We start from the raw sequence: 25,783 nt of genomic DNA, 5'->3' as shown, positions 1-25,783 counted from the left end.
AAATGAGGACAACATGGCTTCTCTAAAATAACCAAACTCAACTTCCAAACTCAAAGACACTGAAATAGGTACAATGCCAAGTCAAGATGTGAAGTTTTCTGGTAAAAATGGTCAGTGGTTTGGAAAAGGATACAAACAGGCAGATGAATTTAACTCAAGCCCTAGAGAGAAAAGTTGGAGACAGGAGAAATTCGGTAATGTGGATTTTAAAAGTCAACACTCTGATCACATGCATCTTAGGGGAGGAATGGGTATGTTTCAGCTTATAGGTTACAGTCCGTCCTTGAAAGAAATCATAGCAAGAACCAGGCAGGAACTTAAAAGTATAAAATAACTTTCTTATACAGCCCAGGATCACTTGTCCAACAAATGGGGCCACCCACAGTGGGCTGGACCCTCCCACAATCACTAACAACCAAGATGATGCCCCACCCCACCTCAAGCAGACAGCCCAATGGATCAGTCTGTTCTGGACAATTCCTCATTAGAAGCTCTTCTCTTCTTCTCTCAGATGATTCTAGGTTGTATCAGGTTGACAGTCAATGCTAAATAGGATGGCGATTGAGGGCTCCCTTTCAAAAAAACCATTCTCACACAGGTGAGCTTAGAATCTCACTGCAGTTTTCATTTGTATGTGCTCAGTGAAGAATGTATGTGCTCCCTCACCCCCAAAACGTCCTTGACCACTTTTATTTCCTCTTTGATGGCATCTATTCCAATGTTCACACACTGTACTACTTGGTTAACTCTTCTGAGTTCTCTTTGGATATCAATTGTGAGATGGATAGAAGGTAAAGTCCACCTCATTCTATGAATGCCTCTTCTCTCTATTGTTTGCTTGCTATGCAGAACCTTTAAAACAGTATAATTCCAGCTATCAAGTCCTGCCTGTTTCTTGCCTTGTACTTTTGTTGGAGACCTATCCAGGGAATCTTTGTAGCCTCTCTCGTGTTTTACTCTAATAGTAAAAGTAAGCCCACTTTGGTTTGGGAGGGGGTTGCAGGGTAAGATAAGGATCTAGATTCAGTCTCTTACATATGACTGCTCTTTTTTTCCTAGTTACTGTTATTAGTTACTGTACAAACTACTTAGTGTTGTGTAGTGTGTATGTGTGTGTATGCATGTGTGTATGTGTGTATATGTGTGTGTGTGTGTGCTTGTACACTCACCCATACATGTGAAGCCAGAGTTCAACTTCCAGTATCTTCTTCTATTGCTTCCACTTCATATTTTTTGGCAGAGTACCTCACTGAACTTGCAACATGTTGTTTTGGTAATACTTGAGTCTTTCCTACTTCTCACTGGTACATCTGTTTTTCTAGTGGAATTTATTCATATTTCCTAATAAGGATATTTAGCAGTTTTCTCTTCTTAGTATAGGATTCTTTCTACCTTCTTCTGTAATTGTGATCTATTAGCCATGAGTGCCCTCAGTTTAGCCTTGTCATGTCTTTTGCTGTGAAGGGCAGTTTTGCTGGGTATAATAATCTTGGTAGTTATTTTCTTTCAGTGCTTGAAAAATGTCATTCCATGCCCTCTTGGTACTCAGAGTTGCTTCTGAGAAAATATTAATCTAATAAGTTTGTCTTGATATGTTACTTGCACTCCATTGTACATACTGCAAAATTCTTTCTTTGTTCAGTACTTTTGGTAATTTAACTATAATATGTTAACAAAGTATTTTTTATGGTCATGTCTATTTGGGGTTTTAACTGTTTCCTGTACTTAGATGCTCATATTCTCACCTATATTTGGGAATTTGTCTGTTGTTGTTTAATTAAATAGGTTTTTTATGCCCTCAGCCTATAACTCTTCCAACAAGCCAAATATTTGATTTCTAAAGGATACCCTAAAAGCTCTCACATGGTCTCTTCATTCTTTCTTATTTTTCTTCCTTCCTTTCTCTTTCTTTCTTTCTTTCTTTCTTTCTTTCTTTCTTTCTTTCTTTCTTTCTTTCTATCTTTCCTTCCTTCCTTCCTTCCTTCCTTCCTTCCTTCCTTCCTTTTTTCTGTTAACTTTTTTTAAAATATTGTTTTCAAGCTCTGCTATTTTTTTCTTCTATCTGATCTAGTGTGTTACTGAAGCCACCACCTAATTCTGATTTTTGAGCTTCTTATCCCTGAATTTTTTGTTGAAATCTCTTTTCAACTCCTCTGTCACGACCATGCATATGGTCACATGTCTTGTTCTGATCCCATAGTGCCTTCTTAGATTACAGGCTTGCATGTGTGTGTTGTCTTTCTTTATTTTCTTTTTTTTTTTTAATGTTTTTTTAATTAGATATTTTCTTTATTTACATTTCAAATGCTATCCNGAAAGTTCCCTATACCCTCCCCACACCCCTGCTCCCCTACCCACCCACTCCCACTTCTTGGCCCTGGCATTGCCCTGTGCTGGGTCATATAAAGTTTGCAAGACCAAGGGGCCTCTCTTCTCAATGATGGCCGATTAGGCCATCTTCTGCTACATATGCAGCTAGGGGTGTGTTGTCTTTCAACATACTGAGCATATCTGAATCCTCTGCTCCACATTTCATCTTCTTTGATATCTCTAGAATCAGTTACTAAAGAGCTATGGATTTTATTAGTTTCATTTTTATCATTTTTTTGGTATTATTTCTAGGTTAAGAGCCATTCATCTGTTGGGATGGACATCATTTAAGCATTTATGTGATGGCTTTCTTAATGACTTCCTTTTGATGATGTGTCTAGAGGACTCTGTCCTAGGCTTCATCCAAACAGAATTTCTTGTTCCTGTCATACTCTTCAAGGCTACTCTTCCACTATGTTTTTTTTCTCATATACCCTGACCTGGCAGCTGACCTAAAATTAGAAAGCAGTGTGGCACAGTTTCACTTTGCCTGTGACCATGTGGGCCAAATACAAATTTTTACAGGTTTCAAGAAAGATACCCCATTGGTAAAGTGACCCCATAAAGTGTCAAGGGATGGAAACAACTAAATGACCAGAAATCCAGAAAATAAGCCTGACAAAGTAGACACAAAATTATTCAGAAGAGAAAAACAAAGCCACTGCACATTAGAAAAGGGACTACTTAGCAAAGAAGTAATTTTATTATTTTTAACCACAGATATCTCCCCATTTGATCCTCTGTAAGCTCATGATAGCTCCTTACAGCTGACTTTTGTATCTGTTTCTGTATTTTTTTTTTTTTTTTTTTTTTTTTTTTTTTTTTTTTTGGTTTTTAGAGACAGGGTTTCTCTGTATAGCCCTGGCTGACCTGGAACTCACTCTGTAGTAGACCTGGCTGGCCTTGAATTCAGAAATCCCCCTGCCTCTGCCTCCCAAGTGCTGGGATTAAAGGCGTGTGCCACCACACCCGGCCTGTTACTAACTAGAATAATGAGGCATACCTGGAAATAAGCACCTTAAATCTGTCAGTTACAGAACACAGTAAAACAAACAAAACTATCATTTGAGAAAATTGAAACTATCTTCCATAATCTGTATAAGTTTCACTAGACTTCATTATAAAACAAGGAAATATGTACAGATATGAACTAGTACCCTCACATGAGCTGTGTGGAAAGTCATGGGAGTGGTGGTACCCTTTGTCTGTTAGACACTGCCTCCTGTCCCTGATGTGGCATGTGACAAATCCCATGCTCCTTGACAATGACCGCTCTGAGCCATAGCTCTCTTCTCAGAGTTCACTTCTCCTTCATGTCTAGGAAGCAGCGACTACTGTTTTTGGCAATAGCGATATTAACACAACACACAGACTAGGGGAAACACATCACATACAAACCATACACTTTATCTGGAACATTATGCTTTTTGGATTTTCAAAGAGTTTTTTGTGGTACCTGATCTTTGTCTGACCCTCATATCTAGCTACTTCCCCAACCAGATTTAGTCTCTTCCTAAAAGAGATTTCTGTAGGCACCCACTATATGTGACTGCATGTGACTCTATGGGGACTGTGTGTGACTCTATGGAATTGTATATGACTTGGCTTTGGCCCCCCAAGTCACTGGTCAGATTATTCATTTTCCCCAATATATTTGTACTAAAGTTAGTTTGTTTTTAAAAAAATTTTTTTCATTTTTTAAAAAAATGTTATAGTGTGTGGGTATTTTTTCCTACATGTATGTCTGTGTACCATGTGTGTGGTACCAACCCACAGAGGTCAGAAGATCCCCTGGAATTGGAGTTACAAACAATTGTGAGCTGCTATGGGGGTGAATGCTGGGAACTGAACCCAGAGCCTCAGGGAGAGCAGCTCTTCATTCTGCATCCCGATGTCTGGGTTCTAAAGCACCCATTCTTATCCTGCTGTCCTCAATACAAAGCATGGCCAAGATAACCTCACCACAGAAGAGCAGTGTGGCCCATGTTGGTCTCATACAAATGAAAGGCTAGAATTTAGCAGAATTCTGTCACCAATAAAAATATTCTATTTGACATCTCTAAAGATATAGATTTTGGATCAGGGGCTGAGGTGAGAGCTGTCTCCTCTACTGGCCTGGGATTCCTGCTGAGACCAGGAGAGATGAGTGGTTCTTAGCTCTTTCTGGAGAGATGGTCTGGGGCTGTGTCTGGCTACACTTTGTGGAGGGAGGCTGTGTTGGGCAGACGAGGTGTGCTCAAGAGCATGAGGGAAGCCCTTGTGAATACTTCAGACACAAATGGAGACTTTTAGACACCAGTCTGGTTCAGGCCTGATTCATATTGCCCCTAGCCCTGAATTCCACCACAGTCCTGTCTGTTTCTGGTTACAGAGATGGAATGTTCGGGGCACAGTGAGGTGGTGAGAAGGTGGCCATACAAAGCCAAATAGTTTTCAGCCTTCAAAATGAGTGCTTTGTTAGCATGATTTGTTGTGACCAATCAGGGTTCCCCACAGTCCACCTCTGGGTTGGGGTGGAATCTCACTTTGACCAGGCTGTTTCCTAGGGAGGTTGATGAAACAATTTCAGACACTTTCAAATGTGCTTACGGGAAACTCTTAGGTCAGATGGAAAGGTAAAGACCACAGGGGGACAGCTCATGGGGTAAAGTGAGCAGAGGGCTCTGTGGTCACCCAGCCTATCTGATATGTGAATATAGGATCACTAAGATATCCTGTCCCCCAAAATAAGACAGAGAAGCAGTTGAGAAAGACACTGCAACATCAACCTCTGGCTTCCACATGCACTTGCATGGGTGAACACATCCACATACATGCATAACATACATGGGTGCGTATATGAATAACACACACACATAATAATAAAGTGATACACTTCATCTCTCCATCACGTTGCCCACAGTGAAGAGACTGGAAAACTCACAATCCAACTCAAAGGCCACACATAGAAAGTCACAAGGCAAGGATGCCCACTGGGTTCAAATATCCAACCTACATAACCCCTACCAAAAGGGGGACACATGGCTTGGCTATAAGATAATTCATAACAGGATGTCAGATGACAAGAAAACTCACAGGCTCAACTAACCTGAGCCCATAGGGAGTTGCAGAGACTTAACTACTCACCAGGGAGCCTGCATGGGACTGGGGTAGGCTCTCCACACATATGTTACAGTTATGTAGCTTGGTCTTCTTGAGGGGCTGCTAACAGTGGGAGCAGGGGCTGTCTCTGACTCTGTTGCCTGCCTTTGGGGTCCTTTCCATCTACGGGGTTGCCTTATCTAGCCTTCTTCATAGGAGAGAAGGTGCCTAGACTTTACTGCAACCCAACATGGCATGGCTGACATGCCATCCACGAGAACATTCCCCTTTTCTGAAGAGAAATGGGTGAGGAGTGGATGGGAGGAAGGGGTGGAAGGATAGGAGAGGAGACTGTGGTCAGGATGTAAAAATTAATTAATTGAATAAAATTAATTAATTAAATTTAGTTTAATTTTAAATTTAATTAATTAAAAAGAAGAGGATGTCAGCATCCAAGAGTAGGTTCCGATTCTGCAAATAGAGAAGCGTGATAGAGTCCTTGGGCAATATAAAAATCCAAAGTATCCAGAGGAATGACAGGTTCACAGTCAATGCTCAAAGGGTGACGACTCATAATCTCACACTGGGAACAATCTGGACATAATCCAGGAGGGTACCACTCCATTTGTATTATATTTTAAAAATTAATTTTGTAGTTGTGTGCATGTGCAGGGATTGCATCCATGTGTGAGAGTTTTGCATATATCTATCTATCTATCTATCTATCTATCTATCTATCTATCTATCTATCTATCTATCTATCTATACACACACACACACACACACACACACACACACACATATGTACACATGCATGTTGAGGACAGACACCAACCTTGGGTGTTGTTTCTTAAGGTTCCATCCATTGTTTCTTGAGATAGGGTTTCTCTCCGAAGCTGTTCAAGTAGCCCAAGCTGACTAGCCAATGAACCCCAGACACCAACCTGTCTCTGTCTCTACAGGACATCACTATGGCCACGTTTTTACTTGGGTTCTTGAGATGGTACACATGATCATGGAGATCTTCTTGCTTGTATGGCTTCCTATCAACCACTATTAACATGCCACATGGGAGACGCATACCTTCAGACACACAGTATCTTAGAACTAACATCTTGGAACTAATTAGATTGTTCTAACCTTCAGTGCTTCTTGTAAGGAGATGGAGGTTCACAAAAATTAGCAGGGAGAGGAGACGAAAATTGAGGCCAGGATGATATACAAGCTTGGGATGCAATCCAGTCATTCCAAACAAGCCTGGTGTCTCCAGGGATAGAACTGACTGCAGCCCGAGAGCTCGAGGTCTGTCTAGGTGGACACTCAGTTATGGAAGGGCTCGGACAGTTGAGTGAGCTGAATGTACTGGGTGGGAGATGGTGGGAGATGGTGGGAGATGGTGGGAGATGGTGGGAGATGGTGGGAGATGGTGGGAGTCTGAGTGGGAGGAGTACACAAGTCATTCAGAGTCCATTGGCTCATTCCTGGAATGAAAATTTCCCTAGACTCTTTATCTAAGATAAGGCTTGACCATCAAAGGGAGGCTCAGCCCTTCATGCACACTGGGCACCTCCAGAAGCTGGAGACCAAGTGAGGGTCTGAGAGGAACAACTTGGTCCAACAGTCCATCATTTCAACCTTGTGCTCTTTTCACGATAGCCAAACCCAGAGAGGGACCAGTGACACGCAGAGACCATCTTCAGCTGGAAGCACCTGGCTGTACCAGAGTAGGAGTGTTGTACTGAAAGTGCTTAAAAGCCTCAAACCTGGAATTGTGCTGCCTCTGGCAGTCTTGGCTCCCACCAGAGAGCCCAGAGAGCATTAGCAACAGGCACCAACTGCCACATCAGCGAAGCTGGCTGGGCTCGGCTGCACAAAGCCAGCTGGTACCAAGTCTCTAGTGCTCACTCAAGATAATGGCCTCTACAGGGTGGTGGCATGTACCCAGAGGCCTGACAGTTCTCCTGTGTACTGCACAGGATAGACTTTCTCAGTTACTACTGTCACCGATCAACACTAATGCCAATCTCAAGTCTCCTTCTAAGATGGATTCTAATATTCTTCCTACATCTCAAAGAATAGCCTGGCTACCAGGGCCAGCTTTAGCAAGCCTCCACTCTCATTAACATCAGCTTGCTGTGCCCAAAGCTCTGGCCAAGTTCCTACCTGCTTCCACATTCATCAGCCTCTGGACTTGCAGCTCCCTAGAAGAGCATCCTCTGTCTCACGGACACACATTCCTGTCTAAGGATGGACTCAGATATGTGCAGTTTTGGAAAATCCTGAGAAACGGGGCCAGCAAGATGGCTCAGCAGGTGAAAGCGCTTGCCAGAAACAAGCTTCATGACCAGTGTCAATCCGCAGAGCCCACTCTGGTGGAAGAGAACTGACTCCTGAAAATTGTCCTCTGATTCCCACACATAATGCAGTGGCTTCTGTGTGCACACACATACATAGAATGTAATGCTTTTTGATTCCTAAGAAACTAAATTAAAAAAAAAAAGGTAGACTCAATAAATGAATTCATTAAGGTTATAGAATATAAGATCAATATATGAAATGTTATTCCTATATGCTTTCTTTTAAATGTTTACTTATTTATTTTTCTTTTAATTGTGTGTATTGATATGTGCACATGAGTGAAGCCCTGTGAAGGCCAGAAGAGGGCACCAGATCTGCTGGCGGTAGTCATAGGCAATTGTGAACCAGCCTATGTGGGTGTTAGGAACCAAATTCTTGTCCTCTACAAGAGCAGCACAAGGTCTTAACTGTCTAACTGCACAAGTGTTACACCCTGAAAATACAAGGCATTGTTGAAAGAAATGAAAGATCTCAATAAATGACCAAGCATCCTATGTTCATGGACTGGAAAGCTTACTGTTTAAAAATTACTCCCTGGGTTGACCTGTACCTCCAACTCAATCCTGATCTTAGCAGATTTCCCTGTGGACATTGACAAGGCAGCCAATCCTGAAATACATGTGGAATTGCAAGAGGCCCAGGGTCTACTCTGAAGCGAGCAGAGAAGAAACACGAACACTATGGTTTCAAATACACTGACAACCAAGATGGTAGGGCTTAAAGACAGACGAAAAGCACAGAATTGAGAATCTAGGAAGACACTTGCTCATCTATTAATGTGGATGAGAGTGTTAAGACTATTAGATGCTTTTTCCAAGAGTCATGCTAGGGCTAGAGATGTGGCTTACTGGTAAAGCATTTGCCTAGCATCCACAATGCCCTAGGTTCAGTCTTCCATACTACAAAGCATGACAAAACAAAAACCTTTAAATCCCTGGGTTCAGTACCCCACATCACATGAACTAGTCACAGTAGTGGTGCATGCACATTATCCCAGTCCTTCAAGATAGAAACAAGAAGATCAGAAGTTCAAGGGCATCCCTAGTTAACATGCTGAAGTTGAGGTCAGCCTAGGCTGTTTAATTGAATAAAAGGAGGGAGAGTGGGAGGGGAAAACCATCTGAAAAGGTGGTCTTGGTGCGAGGAACTTCTCTGACCTAAGGAAAGCAGCTATAGACCTGGCAATCCTCCCTGCTAAGCATGCACCATGTCAGGTTGGTGCTATGAAGTACACCAGCCAGACAACCGGGATAAGGAGTATCTGTGGCCTTGCTCCAGTCTGAACAAGGCTGATGTGTGCATTGTCACCGAGTCTCTGTGGGTAACTGCCTGGCTCTTCCTTTTCGGCACACAACTGCTAGTCTTACCGACTCTGTGGTCCTGGGGCTCCAGCCATTTCATCCAAGCCTTCAGGATCTACCAGGGTACAACTACCAGGCAAACTGACCACAAAGGCTTTTCTACAGAAGGAATTGAACAGTAGTAGCTGTAATCTGTTCTGCTAAAGCCAGGTTTGGCCCCTAGAAGAAGAAGCATTTCCCAAAAACTTTACAAGGAAAGAAATCACACCCCTGTAACTGCAGCTGCAGACAAAATCTACTTAGGGAGTCTCCCTGGGTGGAAATGGCCTGGTACCTAAGGGAGAAGGGAATTAAAGCTGCAGATCTTTAAGGCTGACATACACCTCTTCTGTTGGTTCTTAGCCTCTAGCTGGCTGTATAAGATCTGTCCATCCCTTGTCAATTTCAGTGCAAAACAAACAAGACAGCGGATAATCTAGTCCAGGAAACAGGAAGTCCTTTCCCTACACTGCTTGTGGAGGAAGGGGATCCTAAGCAATGATCAGTAAGAAGATGTAAAATGACATCTTAACACTACATTTAAGAAGCAAACAAACCTAAGTGACAAAAATCCAAATAGCAAAGCACTCTGGTGCTACCAATGCTCATTAGACAAAGGCCAAATAAAGCAAGATGTCTACATCGTGGGATTTTAGTAGGAGATAGAGTCCCCTTCCTCTTCTTGCCATAGGAGTCGGGGCATCGGTGTGAAAGGTGCCAGCCGCCAAAACACCCAGGTGATGCTCAAAGACGGGCGACTGTCCTCTTCCAAACTCTCCTCTGTGGCCTCTGTTTTCTCTAGAACCCAGATGTAGTCATTTCCTTCATCCAACCAGAGAAGAACCTCAAGGACAGAGCTGCCTATTCGAAAAGGCAGGTGCCTTGCCCTCAACCAGGAGAAGAACTCCCGCTTTCCTACAGCAAATCCAGGCTTCTTGTAGCTCCTTATCTCAAGCTCCAAAGGGCCAATTACCAAATGATTACAAAGTATCTTCCCATAGAAAGCAGGATGCTCCAGCACAGCCTGCCAAGGGGTCCTCTTCCGGGAGCTAAGGGGCACTTCGCACTAATGTTCTCTGATTGTTCAGCTTGATTTCAGGAATGCAGTCGGCCTGTCAGGTGCTGAGTTTGCACAGCAACCAGCTACATTGCCTAGACAATGTCTTCATTGTCAAGTTTCAAGTGTGAAATGAATTAAATACGGCCCATCTCAGTCTTTAGTGGGACTTTGTAAAAAGTAGATAGGAAAGTGGCTTGAAAGCAAGCAATGTCATGAAACAGGAATATAGCACATTATACAGAGCAACAGGATGGAGATCAACTCCATTTGGGAGGAAGTGGGGATAGAAATATAATACAGATTGTGTAATAGATGATAATACAAAATCTTAGTTCACTTTCTTGAGTATAACAATAGCATCATAGTTATTTCACATTTCCAGGGTTGCACTGATCTATGAATTGACATATGGATAATTCATACAATGTCAAAATTTGATTTAAAAAAACTTCACTGAGAAAAGAAAAAAAAAGGGTCATAATGTAAGTGGGGCAAAATGTTAGGACTACTGAGAAGAACATAACTGTTCAGAATGCTCCCAAGAGCATATTTGAACATCTTCAGCATAAAACAGCTTAAACAAACAATCTACAAATTTCTAGGACATTAGTCAGCTTTCTGATGGTCACATCCACAGCCCAGAGAATCTGTTTCCCTCACAGAGCACTTCCCAACTGGTCATCCAAAGGTCAGAGGGGTAGGAAAGAGCCCGGGAGAGGAGAAGATCCCAGCTGGAAGGGGAACAGACCAGTGGCCCTCTTTAGAGAAGCTTCAGAAAGTCAGGCTCCAGTGTGGGCTTCGTCCCTAAAACTGGATTTTATTCCCTGTGTTTCCACTTGACGTGTAAGTGATTTTACTGTTTTAACACAAAGGTCAGAGCGGAAAAGCAAATTCAGACTAATGCGACCCAGTGTCCTTGGGGACAACCAATCATCAGGAACCCCCTTGGCTTCACAGCCACCCCAAGGAGAAGAGAGTGGAATCAGGAAAAGGCAGAGACTAGGAAGACATTTACAGTTTCTCCAAGGTAAGATCAGACCAGTGAGTCAGACTTTTTTTTTTTATGTGTGAAGAGACCCAGGAATTGAATGCATCCTCCTTCTACCCAGCCCCTGGCCAACTAAGTACACAAGACACCGCGGGTTACTGATTCTCCCAAGATGACAAATGGGCTTTGGAGGCTGTGGTGACGTAATGGAGAGCTCCAGCCAAGAGTCATGAGCCCTAAACCAGGACTGTTGAGCTTCAGCCCTTCGATGTAAGGAGGGGAAAGTATTCATTGGGCTGATTTTAGCATCTCTTCAACCCCAAGGACTTGGGGAATAAAATTAATTTAGGCGTGTTTCTGACGTCGTGCACCTCCCATCTGAACTGTAGCCTACGCAGGGGGCACCCCTCTACTGCATTCTGTTTTGTTGTGATATTGATTGGTTGGTGATTGATTGATTGGTTGGGAACTCTTTAGTATTCCTTTAGGTCCAGGGAGTGATGGAGAGAAAGGAATGTCTGTTTCTTCCGATCATTTCTACGGGGGATTGAATAGAGACATTTTCAGCAGAGCACTACACCCTATGACTTCAAAAGTTGGGGATGGGGCGGGGGGGGGGGGGGGGCCGGGGGTGGAGAGATGACACCAGTAGGGAACAGAGTCGGAATAGGACACAGAGACCAAAAGGCCTGTGCGTTCACAGTTAGTATTGCGGACCTTGAGACTAAACACCCCGGACTCTACACACCACCCAGGGATTCACTAGTGCGGGTTCCTTACTACTGCTCAGTCCCTCCTGGATAACGGTGGTAAGAAGTTCCCAGGGAGACATGGGAATGAATACTTGGCGCCAGGACCTTTCTCCTACTCTGTTCACTGAGCTCTGGTTCTCGGTAGAGCCTTTCCAGTTGCAAGCTATGCGCTCCACAGCTGCCGGGCATTCGACCCCACGAAGCCCAAAGCCACAGTCACAGCCACATCGAAGTGTCTTCCTTGCCCCCTCCCCGTCATAAGCTCCATATTTCAAAAACCCGAACTCTTGGCTACCAGCCCAACTTTCCGAAGCCCCTTCCCCATTTTGTACTCTTCAAAGCATGCAGCTTGCACCCCAAGGCCCCACACCTCTGTCTGGAAGCCCCCTGGTTGCCCAGAAGACACGCATCGAGCTCCCGGGATAAGTCGACCGCCTCTGGAGACCCGGGCAAAATGAGTCTGGGCGGGGCTGCTGGCTTGGGGTTGGGGGTAGGGGGACCTGTCAGCCTGCACGTCCTCCTGCATTCCTGGCCCGAGCTGGCCCAAGGGAGGAGGGAGAGGAGGGCAGGATAGAGCCTGGGGATGCTCCCGCTAGATCTCGGACCGCGCGCGAAAGGGGAGAGGGGGTGACCGGGGTAAGGGTTCTTACTTGGCAGCTGGGCTCCGTGGTGGCCAGGCTGAGACTGGGCTCTCAGCGGTGGCCCCTCTCCGCGCAGATCGCCGAGGGCCCTCCCGCCAAGAAGCCGGGGAAAATGCGGGGAGGCGCGCGCTACAGTTAGGGCAAGCTTTCTCCCGGGGCTTTTATAGAGAAACTAGCGGCAAACCCCACCCCCGACCCCAGCTCGCCCTGAAGGCGGCCTCCTGTTTAGCCCGGCCTCCACCCTTTGTTGAACTTCCTCGGTTTATCCCGGGATTGGGGGGCGGGGTGGGGTGGGGTGGGGTGGATCAGCAAGGGTTGGGGCTGGCTGCTCTGGTGACCGCGCTGGTCCAGGCTGTGCACTCTTCTCCACTAGAGGATTCTGCACTCTCCACCTCCTGGCTCCGCGTTCTAGTTCCCTCAGGGTATGATTTGCCAGGATTAAGTCGGGCGCTGAATCCAGCTTCATTACCTGAACACTAAACGTTGAAGTCATCATTCATCTCGCTTAGGCTTGGCGTTCCTTGTCTGGTAGACAGATTCTGAACAACAAATCCAAACGGTTCGCCTTTCAGTTCTTTCATTTGTGCACTGCGTCAAGACAGAAAACTTGAGACAAGGGGGAAAAAGAAGCCAGTCACTGGAATCTGACTGGAGTTTAAACTTTATCACAACTGATAACACTGAATGAAATAGCCTAATGATGGTCTACCTAAAGACTTCTTAAGCAAGAGGTTAAAAATAAACTAAAAAATAAATTAAGCTGGTTTAAAGCTCTGTTATCTAAAATAAACGCCCCCCACAAAACCACCTAGGAATTCTGTTTACAAACGAAATTCTTTCAAGATAAGGACTGCAGGAAAACCAACTCATATAGTTTTAATTTGTCAACTTTACTTAAATGCTAAATCTTGTAAATGACATCCTTTGAGCAATGAAATTCAGAAAGCCAAGGGATCATCAACACAGAGAAAGTGCCCGAAGGTGCACATCTTCTCAACATCCTTGAATCTAAAGTGTGTGTGTGTGTGTGTGTGTGTGTGTGTGTGTGTGTGTGTGTGTGTGTGAAGGCCAGAGGTCGGCATCTGGTGTCCTAGTAAGGCCCCACACTTTTTTCTTTTTTTTTAAATAAAAATTTTTAAATTCTTTGAGAAGTTCATGCCCACAGACAATGTCTTTCACTCTCTGCTCTTCTGTCTCCCGGACCCACTCCCCACCTCCCAGCTCTTCCTTTTCTCTTTGAAAATAAAAAATAAAAACACGATGAGTTCAATTTGTGTTGTCCATAGGTCCATGGGTGTGTGGGGGCATTCCCTGGAGCATGGCTGACCTGAAACAAACCTTAACAAGCACTGACTCTCCCTCCCAAGGAAGACATGGATTCCCTAATAGGTCCTCAGCTAGGGCTGGGGGCTTGATGACCCTTCCCTGCTCTGAGCTGGAAGGCTGAGAGCCTTGGTTTTATGTAGGTCTCATGCAGGCAAACACGGCTGCTGCAGTGTTCCTGCAGTGTCTAGAAGATACTGTTTCTCCCAGCCTTTCCTGACCTCGGACTCTTAAAATCTTTCTGACCCTCTTATAGATATTCCCTGAGCTTTGATGAGGATGGGGTGTGACATAGATGCCCCATTTATGCCTGGGCACTCCTCAGATATTTATCCTCTGCACTTTGGCCGATTGTAAGTTTCTGGGTTAACTGCTGTCCATCCTATGAAGAAGTTTCTCTTTCGCTGTCTAAGAGCTGCAGTATCTACAGATATAAGAGACAGGAATGTCAAGAGTAGTTTGCTATGGCAAAATGACCGTAGTAGGTTTGCCTCCCGGGCCTATGAGCTCCCCAACCATGGTTTCATTGCAACATTTATAGTATGTGCAATAAATATGGATATCTATGTGTTTTCTCCTGTGGACTGGGCCTTAAATCCAATCAGAAAGCAGTTGGTTGCCCCATAACCTTTGTGCCACTGTTGTGCCCACCCATGGACATAGCTTGCCAGGTGTTTTCGTTGTAGCTTTCAGGGTTCACAGCTTGATAAGACTGTTGTTGACTTCTCTCACCAGGAAGTCTGCATAGACCTTCCAGTGCAATGAAATCAAGCCATCAGAGAGGAAACTTCATGTCAGTGTAAAATAAATTTCTTTACCTTAGCTGGTCCCAAATAACCATATGGAGAAGCCAAGATTTATTTCAAGCTGTACCCTAATACTTGGTCAGTTAAATGATCTACCTTGGGGGCTGATGAGATGGCTCAGTGGGTAAGAGCACTGATTGCTCTTCCGAAGGTCCTGAGTTCAAATCCCAGCAACCATGTAGTGGCTCACAACCATCCATAATGAGATCTGATGCCCTCTGCTGGTGTGTCTGAAGACAGCTATAGTGTACTTACATATAATAAATAAATAAACCTTTTTTTTTTTTTTTTAAAGATCTACCTTAATCCCCTGTGCTAATCTGGCTGCCTTTCAGCCCCAGCCCCATGATACTTGCAGTTGAATATGTTCTAGCTCTTTCTGCTTCAGATGTTTCTTTCCATGGTGTCTTCTCAGACCCTCTCCTCATTGTTCTCCTTCCAACTCTCTCTGTCTCTCTCTCTGTCTCTGTCTCTGTCTCTGTCTCTCTCTCTCTGTCTCTCTCTCTCTCTGTCTCTCTCTCTCTCTGTCTCTCTCTTTCTTCTTCCCTCACTGGTGAAAGTTTCACCCTATTCTCTCTTTTGCCCAGCCATGTGGTGATCAGCATTTATTGACAGGGCAAAGAGAAAATGGTAAGAGTTGTTCATACTAACTTGAGACAGGAGATTCTAGACATAAGTATTCCAATGCTGTGTCCAGATTGAAACAACATATGAAGGCAGGGAAGCCAGCATTTGAATAACACAAGGACAACCTTTACACGGGGCACAGAAACATGATGCCTACAGGTCAGTGCCTGCTTGAGTCCTCCATGTCTCCTAATTAAAGTAGGTGGTGTTTTCAGTGACAGGGCCTTGCCATTTCATTGAGGTTTGTGTAAGAGACTTTTCCTTGGAAGACATAGCACACACAATACTTGGTACCCAAACAGGGACCAACAGAACCAAGGACGAGTTGAGAAATAGATTCACCACCCCTACAATGGGTGTCGAGACATCAACTGAAGCTGTCCCGCTGACAGTAGAACATTGCAGTAGGCAGAGCTGACTTTCTCTATGTGACCCCACCTTGCAGTTCAGGTCAATAGTCTATCAGACCCCCGGTTGGGTGCAATCAGGAAGGCCAGAGATAAACCAAAGGGTTGACCCAACCAAGCCCATTGGAGAGAAGAAATGCAATGCACAGAGCCCCCATGAAGATGCCCCAGGATGAGGAAGCCAGACGACAATTACAAGTGCCGGGCTATTTTCCTGCTGTATTAGACCTTGATAATGTAATTCCTTCTTCCCTTAGCTACTGGATCTCAAGGCCAGTTCATATTCACTTGGAATGCACCTTTAGAGTACTGACCTGAGGTAATTTTCACAGATTCACAGCTTGTCATGGTATGACGGCCCAGGGCCTTGCTGTTCTGCCTGACCTCTGTAAAATGGTTTCATTACATGGATGATGTATATAATATTAACTTCTGAGTGTTTTACAGATAAAAACCCTAATGTTCAGAGCGTGACTGACACTTTGCCTTCAGAGTTAGGTGTGTTACACTGTGTCCCTTCCTCTCTGTTGGTCTGGTCCTCAACTTGGTTCCCTGTTGCTAAAAGAGCAGATGCTTGAATTTTTTTTGTTTTGTTTTGTTTTGTTTTTGTTTTTGTTTTTTTCGAGACAGGGCTTCTCTGTATACTCCTGGCTGTCCTGAAACTCACTCAGTAGACCAGGCCAGCCTCAAACTCAGAAATTCGCCTGCTCTGCCTTCCAACTGCTGGGATTAAAGGTGTGCGCCACCACCCCTGGCCTTGAATATTTGTTTTTAATAAAATAAAATAAAATAAAATAAAATAAAATAAAATAGGCTGATTTTTGGATGGGGAAACATCTAAAAGACATACAAATTCCTCCCAAAATGAGAATGGGGAATATCCACACAAGGTGTAAGGCCCAGGCATAGTTGTAAAGTTTTCAAGAGGATACTAATATGGTAAACTACATAAAATACCTGGCCAAGTTACTTTAAAACCTTACAGCATCCTGTATCTATAAAGGAGCTTCAGGTGCATTTGGACCCCTGGGATGTTGATGGGTTTCCATATCCCACCCTACCCAAGTCGTCTGTCCTCTGTCTTACTTGATAAAGTTGGGTTCTGTGGGGGATTAGGATGGAAAGTGTGTAGATGTTTGAGCCAGCTAAGATCCTTGTAAGATGGGCTAAATAGTCATGTGCCCCATTACTCCAGTAGGGACCAAAGCTCTAAAGTGACACATACATACGTCAACATGCCACATAAAAGGCTGGCAAACAGACTATACGGGGGCTATGCCTATCAGTGAGGGATGCAAACATGCCCTCACCTATTACAAGCATTTCCATGCAAGTGAGCAATAGGTAAAGCCACCATCAAGGGTCTCACCCAACTGAGTGTTAAGAATGGGGACCCACAGAAATTGACAATGACTTGGATAATCATTTCACAAGCCCTGATGTGCAGAATTGGGCAGAAGGCAGCCAAGTGCAGTGGTTCTTCCTCCTAGCTTATAATCATCCCAGTACTGGATTAATTGGGGGAGGGAGAAGAATGGGCTATTAAAACATCAGCAAGGGGGCTGGAGACAGGGCTGATGAGGAGGAAAGAGCACTCACAGCTCTCTTGGAAGACCAGAGTTCGGTTCTTAACCCTACCCCCACCCTCAGCTCACAGTCACCTGTAATTCCAGCTCCAGGGGATCCTCTGGCCTTCCCTGGCACCTGCACCCACATGTGCAAACCGCACACGAACATTCAAACACACAATTAGCTAAATAATGATATAAAGGCATCTAGAGAGCTCAAGTAGAGGAGGCTTCCTTGTGTGAGCCAGGACAGGGACACCAGTGTTTATAGAGATGTTAGATAAAAATACCCAAGTCCCAGAAGTGGGTTACTTCTGTACTTGGCCAGGGAGGCTCCTGAGGCCCCACAAAGCATGAAGGGTATGTTTGCTGCTGTTGGTTGCAACCCAGAACTTGACAGAAAGGCACTATGGATAAAGATACCACATTCTTTGGTTACAGGACATGGGGAAAGAAAGCTAAGGACGAGTTGGCTTTCATGGTGTCCCGTGCAAGTGCCGCGTGGTCTGCTGTGGAAGAGTGGTCTGGAACAGTCCCACTCAGCCATGGATCGTGTGTTTATGGTGCTGAAAAGCCAGGTAAGCTATGCCTGCTTGTACAGTAGTGGCATGATCCTAATGGCTAAAATCAGCAGCTTTTCAACTGGATTTGCGACTCCACAGGAGGAGGTTCACATCTGGTACTGTAAGCCAGGACAAAACCCGATACTGGGGAGGACATAGACCTTCAGAGGTGGCAGGTCAGGAGGGGGAATGGGGGGGGGGCGAACTGTGGCCATTGGCTGTGACCCATCAAGGAAAGGAATGTCTTTTTGCCATAGACAGTATGCTACAAACTCATAGCCACTGGTGGGTTAGCGTCGGGGCTATTAGTTGGTTCAGGAGGACACAGTCCACCCACCATAGGTGCCATTCCCTGGGCAGGTAGTTCTGGGGTTTGTAAGAAAGCGATCCAAGCACAACCTTTGAGTAACCCAGCAAAAAGCTTTCCTCCGGGGTTTCTGCTTCAAGTTCTTGCTGGATGGAGTTCCTGCCCCGACAACCCCAATGATGGGCTATATTCTATAAATGGAAACAAGCCCTTCCTTCCAATACTTGCTTTTGCTCAGGATATTTTGCCAAAGTAACAGAAAGGAAACTGCAAGTCAGGAGGCTCATGCAACTCAGTAACATTTGGAGGCTCCTCCCCAGGGTAATAGACACAGAAAGCCAAGCCACTGTGGCCAGGAAGAGAGGGTGTACAGATAATGAAGCGACCTTCAGTTGGCTCCAAATTCCTCCAAATGCTTGTACTTTTCTAGAAGTAGCCTTTGGTGGAATTATTCCAAGAGTTTACAGACTTATCGTCCCTTTTCCACTCACCCAACAAACTACTGTGGCTGCTTCTTGTTCTACAGCAGGGGCCACCGACAGCTCCACTCAAGCCCCTACCATCACTGCCTTCCCTGAGAGATCTGAGCACCTGCTGCTCTTCACTGCTCTCAGAGGACCAGAGTTTGGTTCCTAGCACTCACTTTAAGTGGCTCACAGCCGTCTGTAACTCCAGCACCAGGGGATCCAATGTCTCTGGCCTCCACAGCAACCCACACTCATCTCCACACCCACACAGACCAACACCAATAATTGAAAATCATTTTGAAACTGAGTTTAAAAACTGAGTAGAAACTAGACCTAACCATTGGGGGAGTCAGGGCAGGAACTCCATCCAGCTTACTTTGCTCGTCTGAAAGGACTTCCAGGGGCTAGGGAGAGTTGTTAATGGTTCTTGTTGCTCTTACAGAGGATCCAGGTTCAGTCCCTAGCACCCACAGAGCAGCTCACAACCATTTGTAATTATAATTCCAAAGAATCTGACACTTTCTTCTGACATCTATGCCAGATATGCATGTGATGCATATAATAATATGTGGATAAAATGTTCAAACTCATAAAGTTAAATAGATAAATCTAAAAAAAAAAAAAAAAAAAAAAACCAATGAAACTGTTGGGTGTCTGCAGGAGCTACATCACTTAGACTGGGGATGTTACAGTTAAACTCAACATTGCAAATGTTCTGACCCTAAGTAAGCTTAGCCTACTGCTCTTAATATCCTTCTTGGATGTCTTTGGGAAAGCAAGCACTATTTTTTGCAGGCAATTTTGATTTTATCAGTTGTGGTAAGGTTTTCTGCTCCTGTACAGATTCCAAGGAGCGACTTCCCATGTTTCTTTCATTTTTCCTGTCTTCCTCTGGTGACTCATTGTGACCCGCCCCCAGTGTGGACCTCAGAGCCAGGAATGTTAATATGTCTTTTTCAACAATGTCCACCCCCCACTCCTTGGATCTTGTTCCATCCCATGAGTGTAGGGCTTCCTAACCCTGACCCTGACATGGAGCAAATGACCTTAGAGGTCACAGAATCCAAAGCCTTTCGTTTACAAAGGAGAAAGTTGATCCTCCAAGGGGAGAGAGGCTTGCTTCTTCTGTGGGCAGCAGCATGGTGGGGAACCAGCCCAGCACTGCTGCTTGTAACATAAGGCCTTGCCTTTCCCCTGGTTTCTCTGTCCCCTCTGTTTAGGTAAGGCCAATTCTTGAAACCCCACTGTTGTATGAAAAAGAGTTTTCCTGGGGAACACACACACACACACACACACACACACACACAATTTACCATTAATAGAACACCCACAACAAAACAAATTTAATGATTGCACTGAAGTCCAACTTGGCGAACCAATGAGTTTTTATTGGTTGATGTGGGAGGGCCCAGCTCCTTTGTGCAGTGCTGCCCCTGGGCAGATGGTCCAGGACTATGTAAGAAAGTGGGCTGAGCAAGCCATGGAGAGGGGGCCTATAAGCACTATTCCTCCACAGTCTCTGCTTCAGTGCTTGACTCCATGTTCCTGCTTCGAGCTCCTGCTCTGACCTGCTTCAGTGAGGGACTGTGATATGGAAGTGTAAGCCAAATAAATCTTTTCCTCCGCAAGTTGTTTTCGATGGTGATGTTTTATCACAACTAACACCAAAGCAGGACAGAGGTGCCACCTACTACTGCTTGATTCTGTTTGATGCCAGTATGCTGCTGTTTAGGGCTGAGGATTACAGTAGCCTCCAAGGACTGGGGTCTGTGAAGAGCTGGAGGCTCAGGCCAGAGTCACCCCCAACCCGCCCCCCCCCCCCCCGAAACAGCTATTCAGGTAAAGATGGGATTCTTGACTTCCCTGCAGGAAAGAATGTCAAGATGAGCATAAAGCAGAGTTAGAGTTTATTAAGAAGAGACTTTGGGGACCAGCAAGACTGCTCGGGTAAAGATGTTTGCTATTAGAACCCCACATGGTAGGAAGAGAGAGCTGACTCCCGCAAGTTATTCTCTGAAGTCTCTAACACATGCCATCTATTGTATGTGTATGTGAGCACTAAATACAAATAAACATAAAGTTTCATGTGAAGGTTGGGGCTAGCAAGCTCTACACATGTGATTAGATAGCACCTATAATAGAAAGGGAGGCCTTCAGGGAAAGTGTAAGATACCCCGAAATGTAGAAATGTGGTGTGGGCTTCTCATAGGAGAGTCACACTTGAAGTAGGAGCCAAACTTAGAATTTAGTTTTAGTGGATCTCAAGTTATACCCCCCCTTTTAAAAAGAATTATCTACTTATTTAACTTCATATGTATTGGTATGGGGGTGTCAGATCCCCTGGAACTGGAGATATAGACAGTTGTGAGCTGACATGTGGGTGCTGGGAATTGAACCTGGATCCTCTGGAAGAGCAGCCAGTGTTCTTAACAACCGAGCCATCTCTCCAGTCCCACCATACACCCCCCTCCCAACACACACATACTTTTATAGCCCTGGCTCACCTGGAATTCATTGAGATCCACCTGCCTCTACCTCCTGAGTGTAGAGTCTAAAGGGGTGCACAGCATGCTTGGTCTTCTCAAGTTACGTCTTGAAGGGTTGCTAAGGAACTTTCTATTGTCTAATTCTTTTTTTTTTTTAATTAATTTTTAGAAGGTTTGTGCACATTGGTGTTTTGACTGCATGTACATAAAGTGTGAGGGTGTCAAATCTCCTGGGGCGGGAGTTGCAGACATTTGTGAGCTGCAGTGCAGGTGCTAGGAATCAAACCTGGGCCCTCTGGAAGAGAAGCCAGTGAGTGCTTAGTCACTGAGCCATCTCTCCCCCTCCCCGCACCCCCCCCCCATCTCATTCTTAATAAATACAATTAGGGTGACTCCAGAGCTTTCTTGGATGGATCTGCATCTGATACAACAGAAGCAGGGATCATAAAGGGCTAGAAAAGGGGGTTAAAACATGGTTTTGTCTGCAGATAGGACTCCTTGTGAGATTCTGGGAAATATTTACAGCTTGGGACCGAGAGAGGCCGTAATTCGTCACACCCACTTGGGCCTGGGCCTGGAGCACACGGGCTCGCTGCTGCTTCAGCATTCTTGTTTGAACATCTCTGTACAAAAGGAACACCCTCTTTCTGTAGGCAGCCTTCACAGAAAGGTGAGGGGCTCCCAGCTGGAGAGAGGCTTGGAGCAGACTCTAAAGCAGGTGTTTTCTACCAAAGACATGTTTAGGAGGAGCGATTATGCTGCCCTTGCCGTGGGTAGTAAGGCATGTGACTGAGACTGAATGATCTGAGGGTGCAACACTTGCAGGGGCAATCCTTTAATACAGTCAGTCCCTCAGGTTATGGTGACCCACCAACCAAAAAATTATTTCACTGCTACTTCATAACTGCAATTTTGCTACTGTCAAAAATAGTAATGTAAACATCTATGACGCAGGCTATCCGATATACAACCCCCCTAAGGGGTTGAGACCCACAGGTTGAGAACCACTACTCGAAGGTGAGGTACACCTTTTTTACCCTCTCCATTCTTCTTCTCTTCCTGTCCTGACACACAATCACTGGAAGGTGAAATTCCGAGTGAAATGTTTCCAGAGTGCACACAGTCAGGAATCTCTGGCATTTAAAGCCTGGACCAATAGGGCCTTGGCTTTCAAAGCTTATTTGGTCTGCCTCTGCGTCCACCAGTGCAGCCACTAGATCTTGGGCATTGGAGGGTTTCCTGGCCTTTTTACTGGCCTGAGAGCCAGCGTCATGTTCTGCACTTCACACAGGTAACCAGTGTTGTCATGTGCATCAGATCCAATTGAAATCATAAGCCTCTATGGCGTGAAGGAGAAATGGCTTCAGTTGGTATTATTACTAATTGTCTGACTCCTGAGGTTGAAGGAAGGAGGAGGAAGTTTAAACATATACAGCCGAAGATCTTCATGTGGTCTAATTGTTAACAGAAAAGGAGATCGAGCAAGCAACTATGCAAACATTACTCCATCAGTTTGAGAGATTTGGAGATGTCTATCCATGAGGGGCATCTGCTGCATCTGGCCTTGGGGAAGGGATCGTGGCCAGTTATGTCACATATTCCATGTTGGACAGACATCTAAGCAGCCCTGTGATGCGCTTTCTCATGAGCACAAATCTGAGACTACAGCATGCTGCCTTTTGGTTCAGTGGTGATTGAGAAGGAAGGTGGCCACCTCTGAAGAGGCTCTGCCCTCTATTGGCTGGATCCTTGCTCAACAATGAGCAGTCGCTCTCCTGGCTACATTATAAAATAGAAAAGGAATCCAGAAAATTGTTCTTAAAACTACTGTTCTGCTCTTGATAACATTTGCAAATGAGAATTTGCTTAAGAGGCAAGATCTTATGTTCTGTTAAGACAATTGCTTATGTTTTCTGTTGATTCGTCAGACTTCTGACTGCTTAGGAAACCGAATCGTAATACAGTCAAAGTTTATGTAATTGCTCGTGTATACTAAAGCCTCCTAATGTTGATTATAAATGACCATTGATTTAAGGTGGCCTCCGATGCATTTAATGTCCTATTGTTCCTTGTGTGTTTCCAGGGAAGAAACGCTTTGGACAACCTTGCCACCCCACAGTCATCTCTTTACAATAATCCAGTTAACTTTGTCACTATTGTGACACTTTGTGACTGTTGTCCCTTGACTTTCTGCAGAAGTGCAACTCTAACAAAATAAAAAGCGGCATGTTTGGGGGATGTCAGGACATCACCAGTAGGATAGGATTAACTCAAGGAACAGAGCATAGGGTGACAGCCAAGAGAGGTGTTATGGTACCCTCCCCTGAGAATCCAGCTATGACTTCCTCCTGCCCATCCGAGCAGCAAGTGATCCTGGGAGATGCTGGAGTGCATCGGAAATAGAAGGCTGACTGAGAGACTCCGTGACGTGGCTTCCATGAGGTCATCATCATCCATGATAGGGTGAGACTTGGCAGTGATGTAGCTGTTGGGGATTGGGGAGCCATCGCGCTCCTCTAAGTAACTCCATACCAGTCCTCTGTAAGAAAGCCACTAGCTTACCCAGTTGGGTTTTGATGGAACTGCCACCGGTTTCCCATCTAGGTGAATAGATGTCTGTTTGTGTCTCTCTAGGAAAGTGAATGCAACAAATTGGGACATGCAAACCAAAGACTTGTTTAGGAGGAGCGATTATGCTGCCCTTGCCGTGGGTAGTAAGGCATGTGACTGAGGCTGAATGATCTGAGGGTGCAACACTTGCAGGGGCAATCCTGACGTGGCTGTTTTCCCTCTGTGGTACATGGTGGTGTGCTTTCCTGCTATAGCTGTGGTCTCATAGGCCTTGCTGTGCATAGTAAGACATGTAACTGAAGCGGAGTTGTGTGGTGGTGGAATGACCAGGGGAAGAACCCCAGGGTGGCTGTTTTCTTCTTTGTCATATGAAGTGGGGTGTCTTGTTGATGAGTGGGTCTATTATGTGAGTGCAGAGATACCCTGAAAACAGTTGAAGGACTAGAGAATACATTGCAGCCCCTCCCGGGGCAGCTGCACAGCTGTTGCAATGGATAATAAGACATGCAGCTGAGACCAACATATTTTTTTTACTCCAGAATGGAGATGGAATGATTGTATTACGCATAAAGGAGAAAACTGTACTACAACCCTGTCCTGGTTAGCTTCAATTGTCAAACTTGTCACAGCCTAAAGGAGTCTCAATTGAGGGGTTGCTTAGATCAGACTGGCTTCTGGGGTTGTCTGTGGGGGGATTGCCTTGATTGTTAACTGATGTAGGAGGACCCAGCCCACAGTGGGCAGCACCATTCCCTGGGCAGGTGCTGTAGTCCTGGGCTGTATAGGAACTCGAGCCAAGCATGACCTGAGCAAGGAGGCAACAACATTCCTCCATGGTTCCTGCTCTACATTCCTCCATGGTTCCTGCTCTACCTACTTTGGCTTTGGGTGAATTCCTTGGAGACAATGCTTTATGGAATAGCATGTGGGTCTTCCTTCAAGTCCCCGTCTTGAATTCCTGCCCTGACTTCCCTCTACGGATCAACTGCGGCCTGGAAGTGTAAGTCAAATAAATCTTTTCCTCCCCTCAGTTGCTTTTGGTCACAGTGTCACAGCAAGAGAACGGAAGTTGAGCAAACACCAAAGTATCTGTGGCTGGACGTGGGGGAGCTTCAAACCCGTGAACCTCGTGGAAACACCGTGAGAAAGATGGTAGAGTAAAAAGCTTGCAAGGTTCACGTAAGCAAAGTCACCAGTGAGAGCTCTTTTATGCAGTGTTGCATGGAGATTTGCAGCTTGTAAAACAGCCAGTCAAGCTTTTGGTGTTTCCACTTTTGTAATCAGTGCTATTCAGACAACAAAACTGCTGCTTGGGAAGTCCCTGGTCCAAGTGTATCTGCCTTGACTAGATAGGGATTTGTTGTATATACGAACTGGTTCAAATTATTCTAGACCCCTGATTTATGCCAACTCTGAGACAGTGTTGAAACCGGGAGGGGTCATGAGAGTTTCTCTACCAAGAGAGGTGGGTTGGCATCTAGCAGGGTCCATGCTCTGGCTTGCCGGCCGGCAGCCCCAGGGTTCTCCAAGGTATGCCAGAAACTTGCCCAGGTGGCTCAGGGTTGGCTGAGGACAGTGTCTGGCTCTTGCATTCCAGCTGCTGGTATTTATGAGGTTGTTCTGTGCCCAGAGCCAGCTCAGCACCACAGGAGAGGTTGGAGGTTACAAATCCTGTCCTTCCCCGTGTCCCCCGGCTCCTTTAATTTCTGAGATCAGATGAAATCAGACCTGTTCTAGGTGCTGCAGCCAAGGATGAGCCTCCCGGCTGAGTTACTTGAAGCAGCTAGAATCTGGGAACAAGGGGGATATAAAGAGGAAACTGCCAAACCTTACAGCATTGATCACCAAAGCAGCAGGGACACCATGTGGTCTGAACGGGAACTGCAAGTCCTGTGATGAAACCTTAAATTCCAGTGGGTTGGGATCTGGAAGTAGGGCTTTGGGGGAGGGATGCAATTAGGGTTGGGTGGGACCTTCAGAAGAGACCTTCCTGGTGGGACTCACAACTTTGTAAGAATAGAAGGGGGTGGGGGCAACAAACTATATCTTTGCTGGGTAAGACACAAGG

The 25,783-nt window shown here is 45.2% G+C and overlaps 1 protein-coding gene across 2 annotated transcripts in view; it reads right to left on the bottom strand.

The window, feature by feature from the left end:
- Positions 1-12,756, bottom strand: part of Loxl2 (lysyl oxidase like 2) — an 83,645-nt gene extending 70,889 nt beyond the window's left edge. Inside the window, exon 1 of one of the 2 annotated variants that reach the window (XM_029541883.1) lies at positions 12,600-12,756. The gene's annotated coding sequence lies outside the window, so the exon portion shown is untranslated. The remainder of the gene's footprint in view (positions 1-12,599) is intronic. The other variant, XM_029541885.1, reaches the window with a different exon arrangement.
- Between the last annotated feature and the right edge of the window lie 13,027 nt (positions 12,757-25,783).

This window comes from Mus pahari, chromosome 8 (assembly GCF_900095145.1).
Source record: "Mus pahari chromosome 8, PAHARI_EIJ_v1.1, whole genome shotgun sequence".
In the NCBI taxonomy this organism is placed as follows: domain Eukaryota; kingdom Metazoa; phylum Chordata; class Mammalia; order Rodentia; family Muridae; genus Mus; species Mus pahari.
The sequence above is the reverse complement of the archived record's forward strand: the minus strand, read 5'-3'. Positions and strand labels throughout refer to the sequence as shown.